Source organism: Argopecten irradians, chromosome 16 (genome assembly GCF_041381155.1).
Source record: "Argopecten irradians isolate NY chromosome 16, Ai_NY, whole genome shotgun sequence".
NCBI lineage: Eukaryota > Metazoa > Mollusca > Bivalvia > Pectinida > Pectinidae > Argopecten > Argopecten irradians.
In genome coordinates, this window is record NC_091149.1 from 22,556,096 (window position 1) to 22,575,444 (window position 19,349).

Genomic DNA, 19,349 nt, shown 5'->3' on the forward strand with positions numbered 1-19,349 from the left:
ACCAGTCGCCCCATTCCCTGTATGCTGAGCGCTATGCAGGAGCAGAAACGACCACTTTTATAGACTTTGGTGTGTCTCGGCCAGGGGACAGAACACAGCATTCCTTACAGGGGCGAACAAAAGAATTCGGGGAGGGCTGATCATCACATTCATCACAAGATAACGTAAAGGGATGAAATATCTGTAAATGAATACATAATTAACAAGATAATTGAAAGATAGCTGGAATTAAAGCTTTAAATTTTCTATAATTTTTTGCTTTTTTGTTTCTTCTTAAATTGATGTAGTAAATTCCATCATATACCAAAGATATCTTTGCCGCTCCTTTGAACAATAAGTCAATTAGCAAAGATTTCTTCCCCTGATTTTCTCTTCTTCAATGACAATTGATTACAGACTGGCATTTCATTTACAAACAAGGAAGTGCTGCATATGACGGCTGAAACGGCTCACGCTGAATTTGATCCTTGTTACAAGTTGTTGTTGTTGGTTTTTTTTATGTATTTGCCATTATTTATAACTTGTTTACAGAGTAAAGTAGAGATGATCTGTACAGGATACAGGATACTGTTGCGGTAGTATTGGCGTTCGACATCGAGCATGTCTTTGACGAAAATTTTGTAAGTGTTAACTAAGACATATAGACAAAAGCATGACAAACATAATATGGAAGTACTATACCAGGTCGGTATCAATCCCTACTTGTTTTTTTTAATATTTCATTTGACAAATATATCGTAGTCTCAATAGAGGAAATCACTAAGGGAATTGGCACGCATCTACAGGAAATAGGTTCATCAGTGTTTATGCTGACATTATCTTATTTAACCACAAACAAATTTTTTTCAGAAACTAATTTGTTCGCATATTTTTTTCTTAAAAAGAAGACTACAAACACAATGTGTAATGTATAAAGAACCTCATTTGGAGAAATAAGTCGAGTTTAACAAATTGAATGATGTTGTTTTCGTTCTACTTTATTATTATTTTTTATTATTACTATAGTTACATAAATCATGTCGTATAGAACTGCTGGCATTTGGCCGATTTCCATTTAATTGTCTAAACTTATATGTAATTATCTTCCAATCGGTATTAGCCTTCTGTAATAAGACATTAAAGATGGCTGTGGGTCATACACTGTCTTCTTTATATCAAATCATACCGTTCATATCGCAATCCATTTCCGAAGTGAAATTGAATTGACAGCATAAATGCCAACATAAAACCATCAAAGAACGGAAGGTAAATCTGTGAAACATTTCAGAGAAATAGCAATACAAAACGAGAGAACTTTCCTAAAGGTCAACTTTTCAGACTATTTGTGCCTTTTACTATCAAACGCAACTGCCACCTGGGATAGCCAAGGGGAATCAAGACAAGGATTCTTTTAGACAATATTATCAATATTACGGACCGTGATAGGAGCGAACGAAGCTAAAGGTGTTTAAATCGAAACTTCGGTATCAATGTTTTAGTCCTAGTGTTTGTATTCTCTTTTGTTTAGACAGATTCGCACAAAATCCTGGATTTATCATCCACTACATCAGTCGTCAATCTATTTCCATCAAATTACAAAATCCTGGATTTATCATCCACTACATCAGTCGTCAATCTATTTCCATCAAATTACCTCAAAATCAGTTATTTTATCAGCATAGAATCCATTATAGCTACATTTATTTTGCAATGTCTTTACATAAAACCACTTATAGCATTTCTGTAAATAAAAAAGAGAGACAATACCCCTGGCGAAATGATATTTGTATGTATGACGGTAATCAGTCTATCTGTGACACGCACCGCGCACTACATACAGTCTGCACATCGCATACATGGGAGGTCGACCTTACAAGATCCCAGCTGTTACTAGGATGTAAAAGTAGCTCCATACTTTTGGGAAAACCCTTATCATTTTTTTCTAACAGATCTTATTTTCTTGCATTTTTCATGCGAAAAAAGAAAAAATCAGAAAATTTTGCTTTCTGTATTATTAGGGTGAATGTAGTCCCAATCCTGTTTCTTTTGTCCTAAGTTTCTAACGATAGAACAATATACAAAACTACTGTATTGTTACAAATGTTTACTAATTTTTGTTTATCTCCCAGGGCCGTTTCTATACGTAATCATCACGTTTTTCTATATTTTCTCCCCTAAAACATTAATGAATAGACAAAAGAGGAAATTAATATCCATTTCAATTTCACAATATTTGTATATGTCATATAAAAAACCTAATTTTACCAATTTTGCAAGTTTTCAGTTTGTAACTCGCAACCCTACGCCAATTTCATCCAGTGTTAAGATGGGTCATATTTGACTATTTTTGGAAAATCGTGCAGCAAGAAAACATTCCACATCAGTTCTTTTTGTGATATTATATCTGGTTTATCAGATTATTTTAATAATTTTCTCCAAATTTTGTATTTTAAGAAAATCCGTCTGCGATGTTTTTAGAATTCAGGAATTTCGGTCCGGACGGGTCCCCTCTATCATTTTTTTGCCGCGAACGTTACTTCCGGTATTTGAAAATACATTCCCATTTACGACAGGGACCACAAAAACCTCAGAGGTATCATCTAATTTTCACTTCCTTGCTTTTATTTTAATTATTTAATGATTTTAAACATTCAATATTACACAATTTTTCACCTATTGAAAAATATCCAAATGGAATGTCGTAGCGTATTGGAAAACCATTCTAGAATTTAAAAAAAAAACCCGCACAGTTTCCGGTTTAGCGTCAAATGAATTGACGCGGTTTTCAAAAGTTCCTATCTTAATTTATCAAGCAAACAGCAATTCCATCAAAATATCATTGCCTATCGTAACGTCATCGAATATAGCGAGAAAACGTTCAGTTAGCTACCCCATATCAGCCGTACATTAAACAAAAACATAGTGTAGTATCGATTGTCTTCTCAATGGAATGTCTGACACTGGAAATAATAAAATAAAATGTAAATATAAGCATGGAAGATCAGTCTTGTCCTTGGTATGGCCCTTAAACACGTTCTCTGACGATTTCAAGTGACAGATAGTACAGTTTGTACAATAGAGACTAATGGCGGACAACAGTCACCCCAACGCATGATATTGACCTCCGACCTCTTCCATTGCTGTTTGATCTCATTTATCTATAAATGTGTAGCATCATCAATTCGCATTGATGGTTTTTCTATCACTGAATTTGCTTTTTTGTATTTATTTCATATTTCATTCATTCAATCTTTAATTCCTCTTATAGCGATACAAATAATAAATTCAAAAGAAATACAAAAAAATTACAAAAAGAAAAAGAAAAAACTGATTTTATCAGCTATACAAGTTCATGAATGTCAAATAGAAGAAGGAAGAGCCAGGCGTACATCTACGCGTTCACGTCGCGAAACGTCAATCCATTCTTTCTTAATGTCTGTCACTAGTAGAGGATAAATAGTGTGTAGCCTTTTTGTGAAATGGTTCCTCTATGTCTTTTAGATGATCATTACGTTGTCCGAATAGAATCCGTGCAAAGCCTTCGTCTGACTGACTGTCTAGTAGTATGAAACATTCAATACCACATATATCGAGTATATCAGTCATAAATTTGTCTCTGAAAAATTGAGTGACACTGCACTGTGTCAAATAATGTCTAATGATGCCGTTCGTCCTTTTCCACATTTTGAGCCCAATTCATGGTTATTTTGAGTGCGTTATTAATTCATCAATTGAACAATAGTTCGTGTTTAATCGTGTACATATATGCCTAATTAACACAAAAATAATATAGAATAATTTATTTGGCCTTTGGTGCATGCGTAATCAGTACTTCATTCCAACTAGGATATAGTGCCACGGAATTTTTTCGGGATGCAATTATTATTTTTGAAGTAAAATAAGAAGCTCAAACTTTTCAAAAGTGGAAATGGTTCAAAGTATGTAACTAAATACTAAATCGTCTGTTCCTGATTTTGATAGTGGAAAAAAATACCATTTGTCAGCGGTGGAGCATCTTTAACAGTATAGATACAGTCATGGTTATGTGGTCCAAAATAGGACCACACAGAAGGTGTGTGCTTCAGTCTAGCTCCCTCTCTCTCTAGCCCTGTATAGCTGTCTCCTGATATATCACTGGTCAGCTCTATTTATAATGGTTAGTACATGTAACAAGAGAGCAGGTAGGTTTACACATCAGTATTTGGCCATGATATCTAATACCTGATATCTACTTCCGCAACAGTCCACACAATGTATCCATTCCGTGTTCCCACAGACTAATCAGGGATTATGATATGACCAACAGGTGTGCAGATAACTGACCGTATACATGTACATACACGAGTAGCTTTAAGTCTGACACTGGCCGAATAGCTTATTTTAAGAGTTCAAATGAAACTTATCATATTATAGTCATGTAATGACGTATGTGGTGTGTATGGAGTGCGTTATGCATGTTTTGGGAGACTGTGGTATATTCATGTTATGTCTTCAGGTATAGTGGAAATCTTGCCCTTTATAGTACTTTGATTTGTCTCGATCAGGGGAAAAACCCAGCGCCTACCTCAAAGGCTTTCAACAGAAGGCCAAAAGTGAGGCGGTATGTAGTTAGGAAGAAGAGAAAATATGCTATGCTAAATTTAGGCGCCTTGTACGATAATACAATAGAGACAGCAGGTTAATATTCTAACACTCTACCTGCAGAGCAAATCTTCTGTACACCAGTACACAAATCAATTATAATTGACAGTACGCGACAAAACGACCCCTCATCCCAATTCACTGTTATTGTAGTCAATGGGCAGTTACACAAAAAAAGAGACATGTCTATTGAGAAGTACATCCTGATGACTCTCTGGTATTCATTCGATCAGGGAGATAAATTTAGGTTTCCACATCGGGTTTACCAAAATCTCATCAGATCTCCAGTGTATAACACGATCGTGATGTAGGTGGTCTCGTTAGTTCGACTATTACAAGACACAGCACGAACATACTTCAGCCTGCGAAAAAATTCACACATTGCACACATGGGAGTCCGTCATCAAATGATACCAGCTGTTAATAGGGCGTTAAACCCAATAAACTATACTAAATTCGTTATCTCGCGGTCGAGACGCTAGGAGAGGTAATACAAATATGATTAAGGGCAACAACGGGTCCTTCGGGTACATGTAGTATAAACGGAATACCTGGGTTTCCAATAACTTGTATGGAGTTCCCAATGTCTATGAGAGTCTGCCCAGACAAAAACTGTACGAATTGTTTCGCCAGTATTTAAAAATTGATTGCAAAATGTATTCGACAACATCCGCAGTACTTGCTTCAACCGTGTTCGTATCATCCGTGTAACAAAATTTGGTGAAACAAAATCTAACACAACATCGACTCATTCCATTTATTCGATACAACTAAGTTTTACTGTAATTAATAAAATTACATATTGAGGTATATTTTTGCATTTCGTCTTCATTACGCATTGTAATAATGGCAAGTGTAGTTTTTCCCTAAAATTATTGATACATGTACAGGGTTGACATTATCTCTCATTAATTCGACACTCATCACGTACTCACATTTTTTCTTCACTTCTCATTCTTTCGCGAACAGTGTTGGTCTTTTTATCTACTTGCTACATTTTTGAAAATATATTTACTAGCAGATTTTCATCATATCACAACGCTTCCACGCATGTTTCTCTCTTTCATCGGAATTAAGTATTACAATATTTTTTCTCTCTATCAGCAAATATATATAATTAAGATTAACATTCCCTAGTTCCACCGATCGTCGTGTAAGGTGAAAAAAATTTGTGAATAAAGAAAACATGGCATTTATTGCAAAAACCTATATGCTACTTTACTGGACTAAAAACAACATGGCGCTTTGAGTCTTTTTCTGCTACAAAGATTTTTTAGGTATGAAATATTGAATTTTACTTCTCAATATTGAACTTTTTGACATACCATGAAATACTCGTGCTATCGTAATGCCAGAAACGTTTTACATCATATACAGTTACCAACATATGTATTATCATACTCCAAATACTTAATTATCTGTTTTTTATCCCTCCTTCATGCGTTATATAACACTTATAAGATAATTGAAAATATTGAGCTTCTTATGTTTACTTAAAGTTGTTTGTTTGTTTGATTCTTTTAACGTCCTATTAATGCAGTGTGTGAAGTGCGAGGTGCGTATTTTGGGAGACTGCGGTATTACAATAATTAATTGCAAAAATTATGGCACTATCTCTATTTGGAATCAGGCACTAAATGGACAGGCAATAAAAGCAAAACAAATTAGATTTTTGTCAATTAGGCATATATATAAACACGATTAAACACCAATAATTGTCCAAATGATAAAATTTGTTTATAATTTGTCGTCGATAGGTCAACTTAAAAGGCAAACCTTGGAGATTGTCTTAACTGTTTTGTTGGCTTTTTCTCAAATATATCCCATTGTCAAAAACTTCTTTCGTTTTGTCCTTTTAAAAATTGAGTGTACTCAGCAATTCTCAAGGTCAGAGTAAATTGATAACAAATACCTAAGCAATATTTTAATACAATACTAGTAATTCGAATGTCGTTCACACTTACATCTAAAAAGGGTCCACGCGTCCAAAATACAAACATCAGTGCCAGATACTCTGTTGAGGTAACGAGATGATTGTATCGTTTTACTCCAAGGGAGATGCATCCCTGCTCTTTATTAACTGAATGGTCTTTAATTTACATCCATGGTTAATTCGGCAACAAATACAGCTTACAAACTCTCTGGGATATAACGCACCATGTAAACACTAAATCAACAAGAGATGTATATTACAGCCCATTTACTTAATACAGGTCAAGAATGCATCCCTTTTGTCAACCATAGGGGAGGTCCATAGGGGCTACACAACAATTTATTTGACCAAGCCAATACGGCTGTTTGATTTGATCGACATATTTTGATAAGATGTTGGATAGAGAGCGCGTGGAAGTTCCCCTGGGACGAGCCGTGCTATGAAATCGTGCTCCTTCATACAAATTAATGATTGGCATTTCAAGCGTTGGTGGCACCACGATGAACAGAAGCGTGTCAATGAATTAATCTGAGAAAGTGCGGTTTTGACAGTTCTCAAAATTCTGCATATTGGGAGGGTCAGAAGTTTAACCTGACAGAATATTGCAGGGACATTAGAACTTGGAAATATTTCTAAGAAATTAATTACACCAGACTTTCTAACAAATACTTTCAATTTATTTCAACAGTAGAAGAAATTAGTATGTAATCCATATACCTTACTCATAGGATAATAATATCTTGACAATTTCGTTGATGATTGAAGTTTATTTTCGATTACTCTATTTACTTATTGCATGATAATATTTCTAGACAATTTCGTTGATATCTGATGTTTATTGCTATACTTTACTCATAGGATCATGATATTTCAAGACAATTTCGTTGATGTCTGTTTATTTTCGATTACAATACTGTACTCATATGATGATATTATTTCTATACATTTGAATCTTGTTGAGAAAATAATCGTTTTTATACGTCTTGGTATGGCTGGTACAGTCTACTGATTATATTCAATAACCAGACAAATAGTATAGTGTAAGCTTTTCAATTTTATTAACATCCAATACTGGATCACATTCTGATAACCTTTTGACCAATTGAACATTCAAATTACTACTGAAGGAGACGAAATATTTACAAGGGCTGTCATAATCACATTGATGTGTGTAGTCACAACATAGGGTAATGTACGTGTATTCTGTGACAAAATGTTGATTTCGGTAGATAAAGCGAGATAGCAAGAAATTGCATTTGAACTATAGTTATGCGGATATAAAGGTCACCAGAACGTGACCCTAAATGTTGCCAGATTTTCTCTATGGGACGTTATTGGAACCAGGATCTGTATTTTAATAAAATTATAGGCTGTTTACAGAATATTAAGCGACATTAAACCAATTATGGGGAAATAGTTATCACTTTAGGCAAACTAAAACAAGTCTGATATATAAACAGGTTTAGTACAAAAGTGATATGAGGACGTACGTCACAAACCTCGTTGCGTTGACTTCGTACTTGTTCCCTACCGTGGTAACCCTCACTCAATGAAATAAGTGTGTCAATTCTAAAAAGAAATTGAATTCGATTAGGTAAAACAATACTTGTAAGCGGTTTAGATTTGGAAGTTTGCAATGTCTTGTCGTAAAAAGGAACATGATGTCTATCATATCATTGACCAATATAAAAAAAAAACCAATAGAACGTCAGAATAAATAATGACCATATCGTGTGCTCTCTCTCCCTCTCTCTCTCTCTCTCTACCCCTCTCTCTCTCTTTCTCTCTCTCTCAGTGATTAAGTCCTTATCCAAATTGCTAAGCTCCTATGGTATAAACAAAATAATCATATAATAATATGCGTGAGCTGCAGAACGTTTGCTTCAGTAAGTGGTTCGACTTCTGCTCAAAGCGATGTCTTGGGGGGCTGAGTGTATAGGATAATAGTTAAATTAATTGTTCTCTGTGTATGGTGCATTTTTGTATATAAATTGTAGTTAATTTGTGTTGGTAGAGTTGGTTGTTGGATGCCATAGACACTAAACCCAGTAATCCCTTGTGGAGTGTATCTGACTTCGTTGTACCCTCATATAGGCGGATGCTCCGAAAAATAAACGGAGGAATTTACGTTGTTACATACATACATATGGCCGTTTTACTTGACGCCTTTTCCACGAAATGTTGGTGGCACATCTGTCACAACCACTGGGCCAACCAGTTATAACAAAGGTCACACAAGATTCGTCGTGGTGTCAAGAAGTTCGAGTTCATGGCTTGATAAATCTCTCTAATCTATATTAAAATGAGGCAGGTCTGTGGAGATTGGAGAGTTTATAGGGAGAGGGCGCCACCGACCTCCTGGTCAATAGATGGCGTTATTATATACGAGACAAGTATCGTCATTTCTTGTTTTCCTGGTTCCATATTCTGGGGTGAACGACCTGTACTTTTACATTTAGTCCGTTTAATTACGAACGATAATGTCTTCATAATAATCTGAACAGGGGATTCTACAAACAGATATGGAACAAAGTCTAACAGGATTAACGTCTAACAAAAACTAAACTGTTTACAGGATGTATTATAGAACTACAAGTATCTGTGGCAGCCGCTACATTATAGCCTGCAACCACGTGTGCCGAACACCGTCTTACAATTAAAAAAAAGTTGCATTATGTAACGTATGTGCATCAGGCGTTTTAGGTGGATGGAATTCTATCTCCTGAATGCTCTCCTGCTTTTCTGAGAATTTCGGATTACAGATTAAAGCAAAAAAATGTATATGAAGGTTTGAAGTTTTCGCTACTGGCCAGAACAATAAGTCAACAGAACTTCTAAATATCATTTAGGAAATGAGAGAGTATCGATTCCGTTTTAAACTGAAGTAAAATGCAACTGTATTTTGAAGCAAAACTAACAGATAAATACTAAGCTTTTCAGGGCTAAACTGTAAAACGTCTGTAGTATCATGACAGGTCTATAATTCTGAAAAGCTCCAAACGCAGTTATAGTCTGGTGGCTTATGTACGGTTTGGGGGTTCCGTGGGCACTACTTGAGTTTGACACCATACATAAAAAAGTTCAGTAGGTCATCCTCTTTCGGAAGAAATGATAGTGTCAATTTTTTTGACTATACGGTGAGGTCAAAATTAGTGGGTCAAAGGTCATATGGTGAAATATGCAATAATACAGCCAGAACTTCAACATTTAAAGGTAGTTTGAAATTGATCTAGACATAACTTTACATCAAAGTCTGTAATTGACAGCTTAGTGGGTAGACATTACATGATCTTAAAATGCGACTAGATTTAAGATATTATCTTTTCTTTCTTTCTAACTTACTTTATTCTTCCTAATGCCTCCCTTGACACCACCTCACTTTCTACTTTCGGTCGAGCAGTCGCCTCTGTATCGAAGGCTCTGGGTTTTGACCCCAGTCCGAGACACGCCAAAGTTTATAAAAGTGGTAGTTTCTGTTCCTATTTATTGTTCGGTATTAATGGAGTGTGGCGATTGGTTCGTCCGTTGTCAGTTCAATTCATGTTTTCATAAAGAATCCATCCATATAAATGTCTTCTAATTGAGAACAATTTAGAACGAAATATTTCTCATTTAACGTATTATCATTTCTTTCAAAGTTTTCAACAATGTAACACACACTGTCGGGCTATATAAAAGCATACGCACGGCACAGCCATAACATAACGTTGTTAGCCATTGTAATCAAGTTCCGTTCCAGACTCGTTTAATCTACCAAACTCACCAGTAAGATCCTTTTCCGTCAAAACGAGATTATTATACTACACATAACGGCGTCACGTTTTTGACATAACGACCAAGTCATCTATACTGTTTGTTTGTTTGATAATTTTACCGTCCTATTTAACAGCCAGGGTTATATTAGGACTAGAACGAATAATCATACCCTGCCTCCACTCCGTTCCCGGCAGGGTATGAATTTCACCCCGTTGCCGCTAGTGTTGCAAGCCCCGTTGTGATCCACATGCGCACTTTGAGACTGATGAAAATATATTTTTCAGGTAATATTCTTATGTAACTGTATTGTTCTGACAACTATGATCAATATTCAATTCACAAACCTTTCGAATAATGTTTCATCAACTATTAGTGGTAAAATTCAAGGCAAACCCAGCACATGTATAATCCTGTTCAAATACGCCGCCATGTTTGATTAAAGTTATATGTGCCGTAATTTTCATAGTCACGAATCAAGAACAGCTTTTAATATGTTATTCAACTCCAAAAGTTACCATTTTGAGAATTACAATACTTTCAATGTATAGGTTTTAATTTTAAAAGTACAAAAAGGACTGAAAATCATTTTTGGCAGTACTGCTAAAAATCATTATATTAACATATTCAGTGTAATGAAATGAGTATATACGGTCAGACCATGAAGCAATCTTGCTGTCCACAATCTTCATTGCACATTTTTACAGTATTATTAGTAATTGTAAAGTGATTTCTGAAGATATATTTCCATCTAAACATGTATAAGGCATACAAAACAAGAATTTCACAGTGCATAACCAATGTGTTCTAACTAACGTTTTTAAGGCATTACATATGATTGTCTGTCCATTTGAATGATTTTCACAGCTTTATTCATTAAAACATATGGTTTTAAATAGATAATTGAAGAAAAAATAACATGTCAAAATTTTCGACCAGTTACGGCACATATAACTTTAACCGGAAACCGTTACGAAATCAAAAACTCAACAGGTAAAATATGTTTAAAAGTTTTAAAAAGTCAACAAACTAAGAATAAACATGGTGGAACTGATTAATGTAAGTATTATTTAGAATTTAGCGAAAAAGAATTTTGAAAGTTCATGTTAAAAACTTTGTGACATTATATTTTTTTCGTAGTGAAAATTTGTGGGTCATTCCACATATGGTACTAGTTGCCATATTTGGAGCGCGAGACTTTCTAACGAGAAGCATCATGGCGGCCAAGTGAGCCGTGTCGGAGATGTGAGCCATTCAAAAGTGCTTTAAAACATAATTTAGACAAGGAGGTAGGTAAATAAATAATCATTTTATATTTAAAATGTTTGGTATTGTTGAATTTAATTACAAAATTACATAACACACGTGAAATAGAACATTTTTACCGCTGGATGTTTTGCAACACTACGGTCAATGGGACGGAATCGTAGCTCTGACGACGACCATTTGTCAGAAATTTTCCGTCCGTCGTTCAGAGCTACGTCATCGCAGCTATATTAGGACGGCCTCCCATGTATGCAGTGTGTAGCGTGTGTGAAGTGCGAGGTGCGTGTTTTGGGAGACTGCGGTATGTTCGTGTTGTGTCTTCTTCTATAGTGGAACTGTTGCCCTTTTTATAGTGCTATATCGCTGAAGCATGCCGCCGATACACCAAGCAACACACCTTAACCGGTCACATTATACTGACAACGGGCGAACCTGTCGTCCCACTTCCTGTTTGCTGAGCTAAGCAGGAGCAGAAACTACCACTATTATGGACTTTGGTGTGTCTCGGCCAAAGGACAGAACCCGGAGCCCTCCTCACAGGGGCGAACGCTCAACTCAAGGCCAAAAGTGAGGCGGTGCCAAGGGAGGCTTTAGGGAAACGTAAAGTCAGTTAGGAAGAAGAGAAACGATAAGATAAGAGGAGTTGACATGTTTGCTTGCTAAAACAAGCCCTACATAAAAATATTTACAGGTAAATGTATTAGTAGACGATACACAGTGGACAACTGCTAGGTGTATATGTACATGACAGAGCGCACGTGTGTCGATTCACGCGCTTTAAGCTGAGTTCAAACAAAATGGCGACTGCCCGTCCTTAGAAACGCAAGAGGCGGTCTCAGAAACGAATTTTTTAAAAATAACTTCATTATTTTTTTAATCTCAAATGTAAATTTTTAACATGCATTGTCAGCTTTAAGTTCGAAAACATTAATTATGAGATGGTTGTTACCTTTGGCAGTAAAAACCTATCTATATGGTGCGCAGTAACTATCCATCATTTATATAAAAGTTTGACTCGTGTGATTTATAGTCTTCAGCCGTTTCTCCTGACACTGTGATATTACCGATAGCTCCGTGATAATACCGATCAGATGGGAGAGGTGTAGTAATTTTGTGGACTATTTTTTTTGTGGATGGCAACTCTTGCAGTTCGTTAAGTGGTACTTCGTCACTGACAGAATTCCTTGAGTGTCTTAGTACTTCAGCATTCGGTTTGTTACACTCGTGGCTATATTATCATGTCACGTTTTAGAGGAGGTGGAGATCTTTGTAGAAATAGCGATATGTTTTGAGAAACGTACCAACGAAAAATGCATTCAGATATATATGAAAAATGTCACAGAGAACAAGATATTTAATTGTGCAATCTGATTAAAATACAGATCCTTATTATCACTACGTTTGAAGATCGGAAAAAAATGATCCACGAAATATTGAGAAGTGGTTTAGTTATATGTACTCTGAAAAGCAATCGCAAAAAAGTGAAAACCGCTAAATCTATTTTTTTCATTTTCAGTTAAAATAGGAAACAATTTTGACTAGGTAAATATTTACGTTAAAGATGCTCCACCGCCGATAGAGCATAAATGATATTAATCATTTGAGCAGTAATTGGTGTTTAATCTTATATATATGCCTAATTAACACAAAAAATAATATAATTGATTTCGCCTTTGGTGCATGCGCAATCAGTACTTCATTCCATAGAGGATATAGTGTCACGGAATTTTTTCGGGATGCAATTAATTATTTTTCATATTTTTTACTTGAAGTAAAATTAGAAGCCCAAACTTTTCAATAGTGGTAATGGTGTAAAGTAACTTTTCTAACTGAAGAAAAATACTAAATCGTCTGCTCTTGTTTTTTATAGGGAAATAAATACCATTTGTCAGCGGTGGAGCATCTTTAATCGATATTTCAATAAGTGCTATGAAAGGACACACTGTGCAGGTAGGGCGTAAGAATTGTACCTGCTGCCCCTATTGCATGATCGTAAAAGGCGACTAAATTTAGGATCTTATCTTTTCTCTTCTTCCTAACTGACTTTATCCTTCCTAATGCCTCCCTTGGCACCGCCTCACTTTTGGCCTTAAGTTGAGCGTTCGCCCCTGTGAGGAAGGCACTGGGTTCTGTCCCCTGGCCGAGACACACCAAAGTCTATAAAAGTAGTAGTTTCTGCTCCTGCTTAGCGCTCAGCATACAGGGAGTGGGACGACTGGTTCGCCCGTTGTCAGTATAATGTGACCGGGTGGGGTGTGTTGCTTGGTGTCTTCGGCGGCATGCTTCAGTGATATAGCACTATAAAAAGGGCAACAGTTCCACTATACAAGAAGACGCAACACGAACATACCGCAGTCTCCCAGTACACTCACCTCGCACAACATACACGCAACACCGCATACATGGGGAGGCCGTCCTTACATGACCATAGCTGTTAATAGGACGTTAATAAATCAAACAAACAAACAAAACAAAATGGTCCTACGAAAGGACAGACTGTTAATTGATCTTACGAAAGGACACACTGTTTATTGGTCTTACGAAAGGACACACAGTTAATTGGTCTTAGGAAAGGACACATTGTTAATTGGTCTTACGAAAGGACACACTGTTAATTGGTCTTACGAAAGGACACACAGTTAATTGGTATTACGAAAGGACACACTGTTTAGTGGTCTTACGAAAGGACACATTGTTTACTGGTCTTACAAAAGGACACACAGTTAATTGGTATTACGAAAGGACACATTGTTTATTGGTCTTACGAAAGGACACACTGTTAATTGGTCTTACGAAAGGACACACTGATAATTAGTATTACGAAAGGACACACTGTTAATTGGTCTTACGAAAGGACACACTGTTAATTGGTCTTACGAAAGGACACACTGTTAATTGGTCTTACGAAAGGACACACTGTTAATTGGTCTTACGAAAGGACACACAGTTAATTGGTATTACGAAAGGACACACTGTTAATTGGTCTTACGAAAGGACACACTGTTAATTGGTCTTACGAAAGGACACACTGTTAATTGGTCTTACGAAAGGACACACTGTTAATTGGTCTTACGAAAGGACACACTGTTAATTGGTCTTACGAAAGGACACATTGTTTATTGGTCTTACAAAAGGACACACAGTTAATTGGTCTTAGGAAAGGACACACTGTTAATTGGTCTTACGAAAGGACACACTGTTAATTGGTCTTCCGAAAGGATACACTGTTAATTGGTCTTACGAAAGGACACACTAATAATTAGTATTACGAAAGGACACACTGTTAATTGGTATTACGATATGACATAATGTTAATTGGTCTTACGAAAGGACTCGCTATTAATTGGTCTTACGAAAGGATACACTGATAATTAGTATTACGAAAGGACATACTGTTAATTGGTCTTACGAAAGGACACACTGTTTAATGGTCTTACGAAAGGACACACTGAAAGCCTTACTATTCTTGAATGTATCTTATGTGTCCCAGTGTTCCTATAATATCACTGACGTCCGGCTGTAGGAGGAAAGTGCCCAAGTGTATGACATTACTTACAGTTGTAATTGGCTGAGTAGAAAGCTTCTAGGTGGAAAAAATATCGGTCATCTCGTTAGATGTTGAACACTGGTCGGAATGACCATCGATTTCACGCGAGAACCATATTTAGACACAAGTAGCCACCCATCCGTGATATTACTGATTTACGATCTTATAGTCGCCACCCCGTGATAACTGAAGCCCCAACCCCATCCTTTGGCATCACTCTCCTCTCCTATTTCAGACGTCACATTTGTTGTGTATGTGTACCAAGGGACGTAAATCACCGAGATAAACAGTTCTTTAGTGCACCGCGTTCGTCAAAGTGGCGGATGTTGTCCCCAGAGGTAGTTCAGAATATACGACAAAACTGTTTATATGCTGACAACATCAACAAATCACTATTTGTAATTCCGCGTGAACGATTGGAGTCTGTAACCAATCTGTTCTGTAATGATCCCCAGTTTCCTTGTGATTCTGTGACAAGAGATGTAATTGGTCATTCGCGTAATGTGACGAGGATAGTAATTGGTCCATCACGTAATGTTGTTAGCCTCTCATCTTGTCATAGGAAGATTTCACATAAGGTTTACGTAAACAAAACCTAGACATATCTGAGTGATGTACAGATCCTATTCTCATTTGTTTCTGTAGAGGATCTGACAATATTCCAGACGGAGCCAGGAGGACTTGTCGATGAAGCGGCTACTTCATGATTCTTAGTGTCATGCTTCCGGTATAATCCGTGAAGTGCCTAGATACAGTTTCGGCCATAATAGTTTGACTGCATGCAAAGAGTAAATAACTTAAAAATCTTTAACTCGGGAAACTCCCCCTCTCGCTTAGTTTTAGTTTAAACAATATTTATTCAAATATATACATACATATACACCAATACACACAAACATCTAGGATAGGAAAACAAGCCTAAAGCCTATCATCATTTCCTCTCGCTTCCTCTGATATCACGACAGTATCCATATTGTGACAATTTTCATGCATACATTTTTTTTACCTTTCAAACAAGAAGATATTGTGGTGTTTTTGATTTTGACCGTTCTTATGATCGTTCACGTGCTTCTATTCGAACGCGCCTTGACAAACTAACTTCACAACAATCTTAATTCATATATAACTTCAAAACTTAAGATGAAAGTTAAAAGAAAATTTATGATGATGACCCTTTCAATATTTTCACCTTACACTAACGCTAATCTCGACCTGGTTACCATAGCAACAAAGTTTTGACAAAAGAAAACATGTATGCACATCTACATATGACTTTCAAATCAGTCTCAGAGTTATAACATGAATAGAGGATCTTGCAGAGTGGCTATGTAATATAAAATTTATCAAATGAGATCAATAATGTGATGCCACGAGCCAGTTTAAGTGATAAATTTCATATTACATAGTCACAATTGTAAGATTATATTTATCATATAACTTTTATTAAAAGAAATATAAGTGAAACCCTGCCCAGATGTGACGTTTCCGTCTACGCAGACAATCACGCGATGTCACCACATATAGATTCAGCATAGATCACTACAGCTTGCTTCGTTTTATTAAGAGTATACCTGGATTTTGAGGTTCCGACAGGTATACTATAACGCTCTCCCATTAGTCCATGCATTTTGGTACACCCAGATTACAAGGTTCAGTTTTTCAGTGTTACGTCTTTCAGGCGTACCACAAAACTGTCTTTGGTTAGTGCACATAAATCTTCACTTATCAATACAATGTAATGAAAACACAACTAAATAGTTCAAGATGCTACTAAGCGCGACAGTTTTTATATATAATTCATTATTAATATACTATTAATAAGTATTGGACATTTTATACAGCTTACATCGCCAATTACTGCAGACGCAAGGGAATCACAAAGTTTGACAAACACTCATACAAATCTAGGTTAATTCAGGTGTGACACGAAAATCACACGGCTTGGTAAGAAACAACCGGACAAATCTAGGTTAATTCAGGATCAATTTTTCTCTGATTCTGGTTAGAGCGTATAAACGATCCCCTGCCCATACAAGATACTCAAAGCGCAAAACTGAAAAGTTCAAGGTCAAACGTCAAAGACCCTGCATGACATACATTGTATATATAACCTATCATCATTAGTTTAGTAGTTGGACATTTCATGCCAATTACACGTTCGGCAATGGCACAAAGCTTGGTCATACAAATCTAGGTTAATTTTGGATTAAAAATACTATAAACCAACCTATTTTTGTGGCTACTAAATTTTGCGTTTCCGTGGCTGTTTTTTTTTCATAGCTATTTCTTGGCGATTTAGAGAATAATAATGATTGTCCTGCTGTACCTTTTAAGGTCATCTGACCCGAAGGGTCAGGATGACCTATAGTCGTCATGTTTCGTCCGTCGTCGTCCGCCGTCCGCCGTGCGTTAACTTTTCACATTTTGAACTTCTTCTCAAGTTCTACCAGTGCAATTTGGCTGAAACTTGCATGAAATGATCCTGACATGGTCCCGACAAAGTGTTGTTATTTTTCGAGTCGATCCGAAATCCAAGATGGCCGCCACAGCCGCCATCTTGAAAACACATTTTGAACTTCTTCTCAAGTTCTACCGGTGCGATTTGGCTGAAACTTGCATGAAATGATCCTGAAATGGTCCCAACAAAGTGTTGTTATTTTTCGGGTTGATCCGAAATCCAAGATGGCCGCCAAAGCCGCCATCTTGAAAACACATTTTGAACTTCTTCTCAAGTTCTACCAGTGCGATTTGGCTGAAACTTGTATGAAATGATCCTGACATGGTCCCGACAAAGTGTTGTTATTTTTCGGGTCGATCCGAAATCCGAGATGGCCGCCACAGCCGCCATCTTGAAAACACATTTTGAACTTCTTCTCAAGTTCTACCGGTGCGATTTGGCTGAAACTTGCATGAAATGATCCTGACATGGTCCCGACAAAGTGTTGTTATTTTTCGGGTCGATCCGAAATCCAAGATGGCCGCCACAGCCGCCATCTTGAAAACACATTTTGAACTTCTTCTCAAGTTCTACCGGTGCGATTTGGCTGAAACTTGCATGAAATGATCCTGAAATGGTCCCAACAAAGTGTTGTTATTTTTCGGGTTGATCCGAAATCCAAGATGGCCGCCAAAGCCGCCATCTTGAAAACACATTTTGAACTTCTTCTCAAGTTCTACCAGTGCGATTTGGCTGAAACTTGTATGAAATGATCCTGACATGGTCCCGACAAAGTGTTGTTATTTTTCGGGTTGATCCGAAATCCAAGATGGCCGCCACAGCCGCCATCTTGAAAACACATTTTGAACTTCTTCTCAAGTTCTACCGGTGCGATTTGGCTGAAACTTGCATGAAATGGTCCCAACAAAGTGTTGTTATTTTTCGGGTTGATCCGAAATCCAAGATGGCCACCAAAGCCGCCATCTTGAAAACACATTTTGAACTTCTTCTCAAGTTCTACCAGTGCGATTTGGCTGAAACTTGCATGAAATGATCCTGACATGGTCCCGCCAAAGTGTTGTTATTTTTCGGGTCGATCCGAAATCCAAGATGGCCGCCACAGCCGCCATCTTGAAAACACATTTTGAACTTCTTCTCAAGTTCTACCGGTGCGATTTCGCTGAAACTTGCACGAAATGATCCTGACATGGTCCCGACAAAGTGTTGTTATTTTTCGGGTCGATCCAAAATCCAAGATGGCGTCACAGCCGCCATCTTGAAAACACATTTTGAACTTCTTCTCAAGTTCTACCGGTGCGATTTGGCTGAAACTTGCATAGATGATCCTGACATGGTCCTGACAAAGTGTTGTTATTTTTCGGGTCGATCCGAAATCCATGATGGCCGCCACAGCCGCCATCATGAAAACACATTTTGAACTTCTCAAGTTCTACCTTTGTGATTTGGCTGCAACTTCATCTGCATGATATGTTCCTGACATGGTTTGACAAAGTATTGTTACATCTCTGGTTGATCCCAAATCGAAGAAGGTTACCATGACACTATATTTGATTAATTTCCTACATGTTAAGGCCCTTGTGCCTCTTGTTTGAAATAAGATTTGTTGAAGGAAATGGAAAATGATCCTGACATGGTCCTGACAAAGTGACACCATATGAAATTAATTTTACTATTGCCAAGGTAGTCAGATGACCGTTAAGGCCCTTTGGGCCTCTTGTTTTATGAAGCTTCGCGTCAGTTGATTTTCGCGATATGTTATTCACACGGAAAAT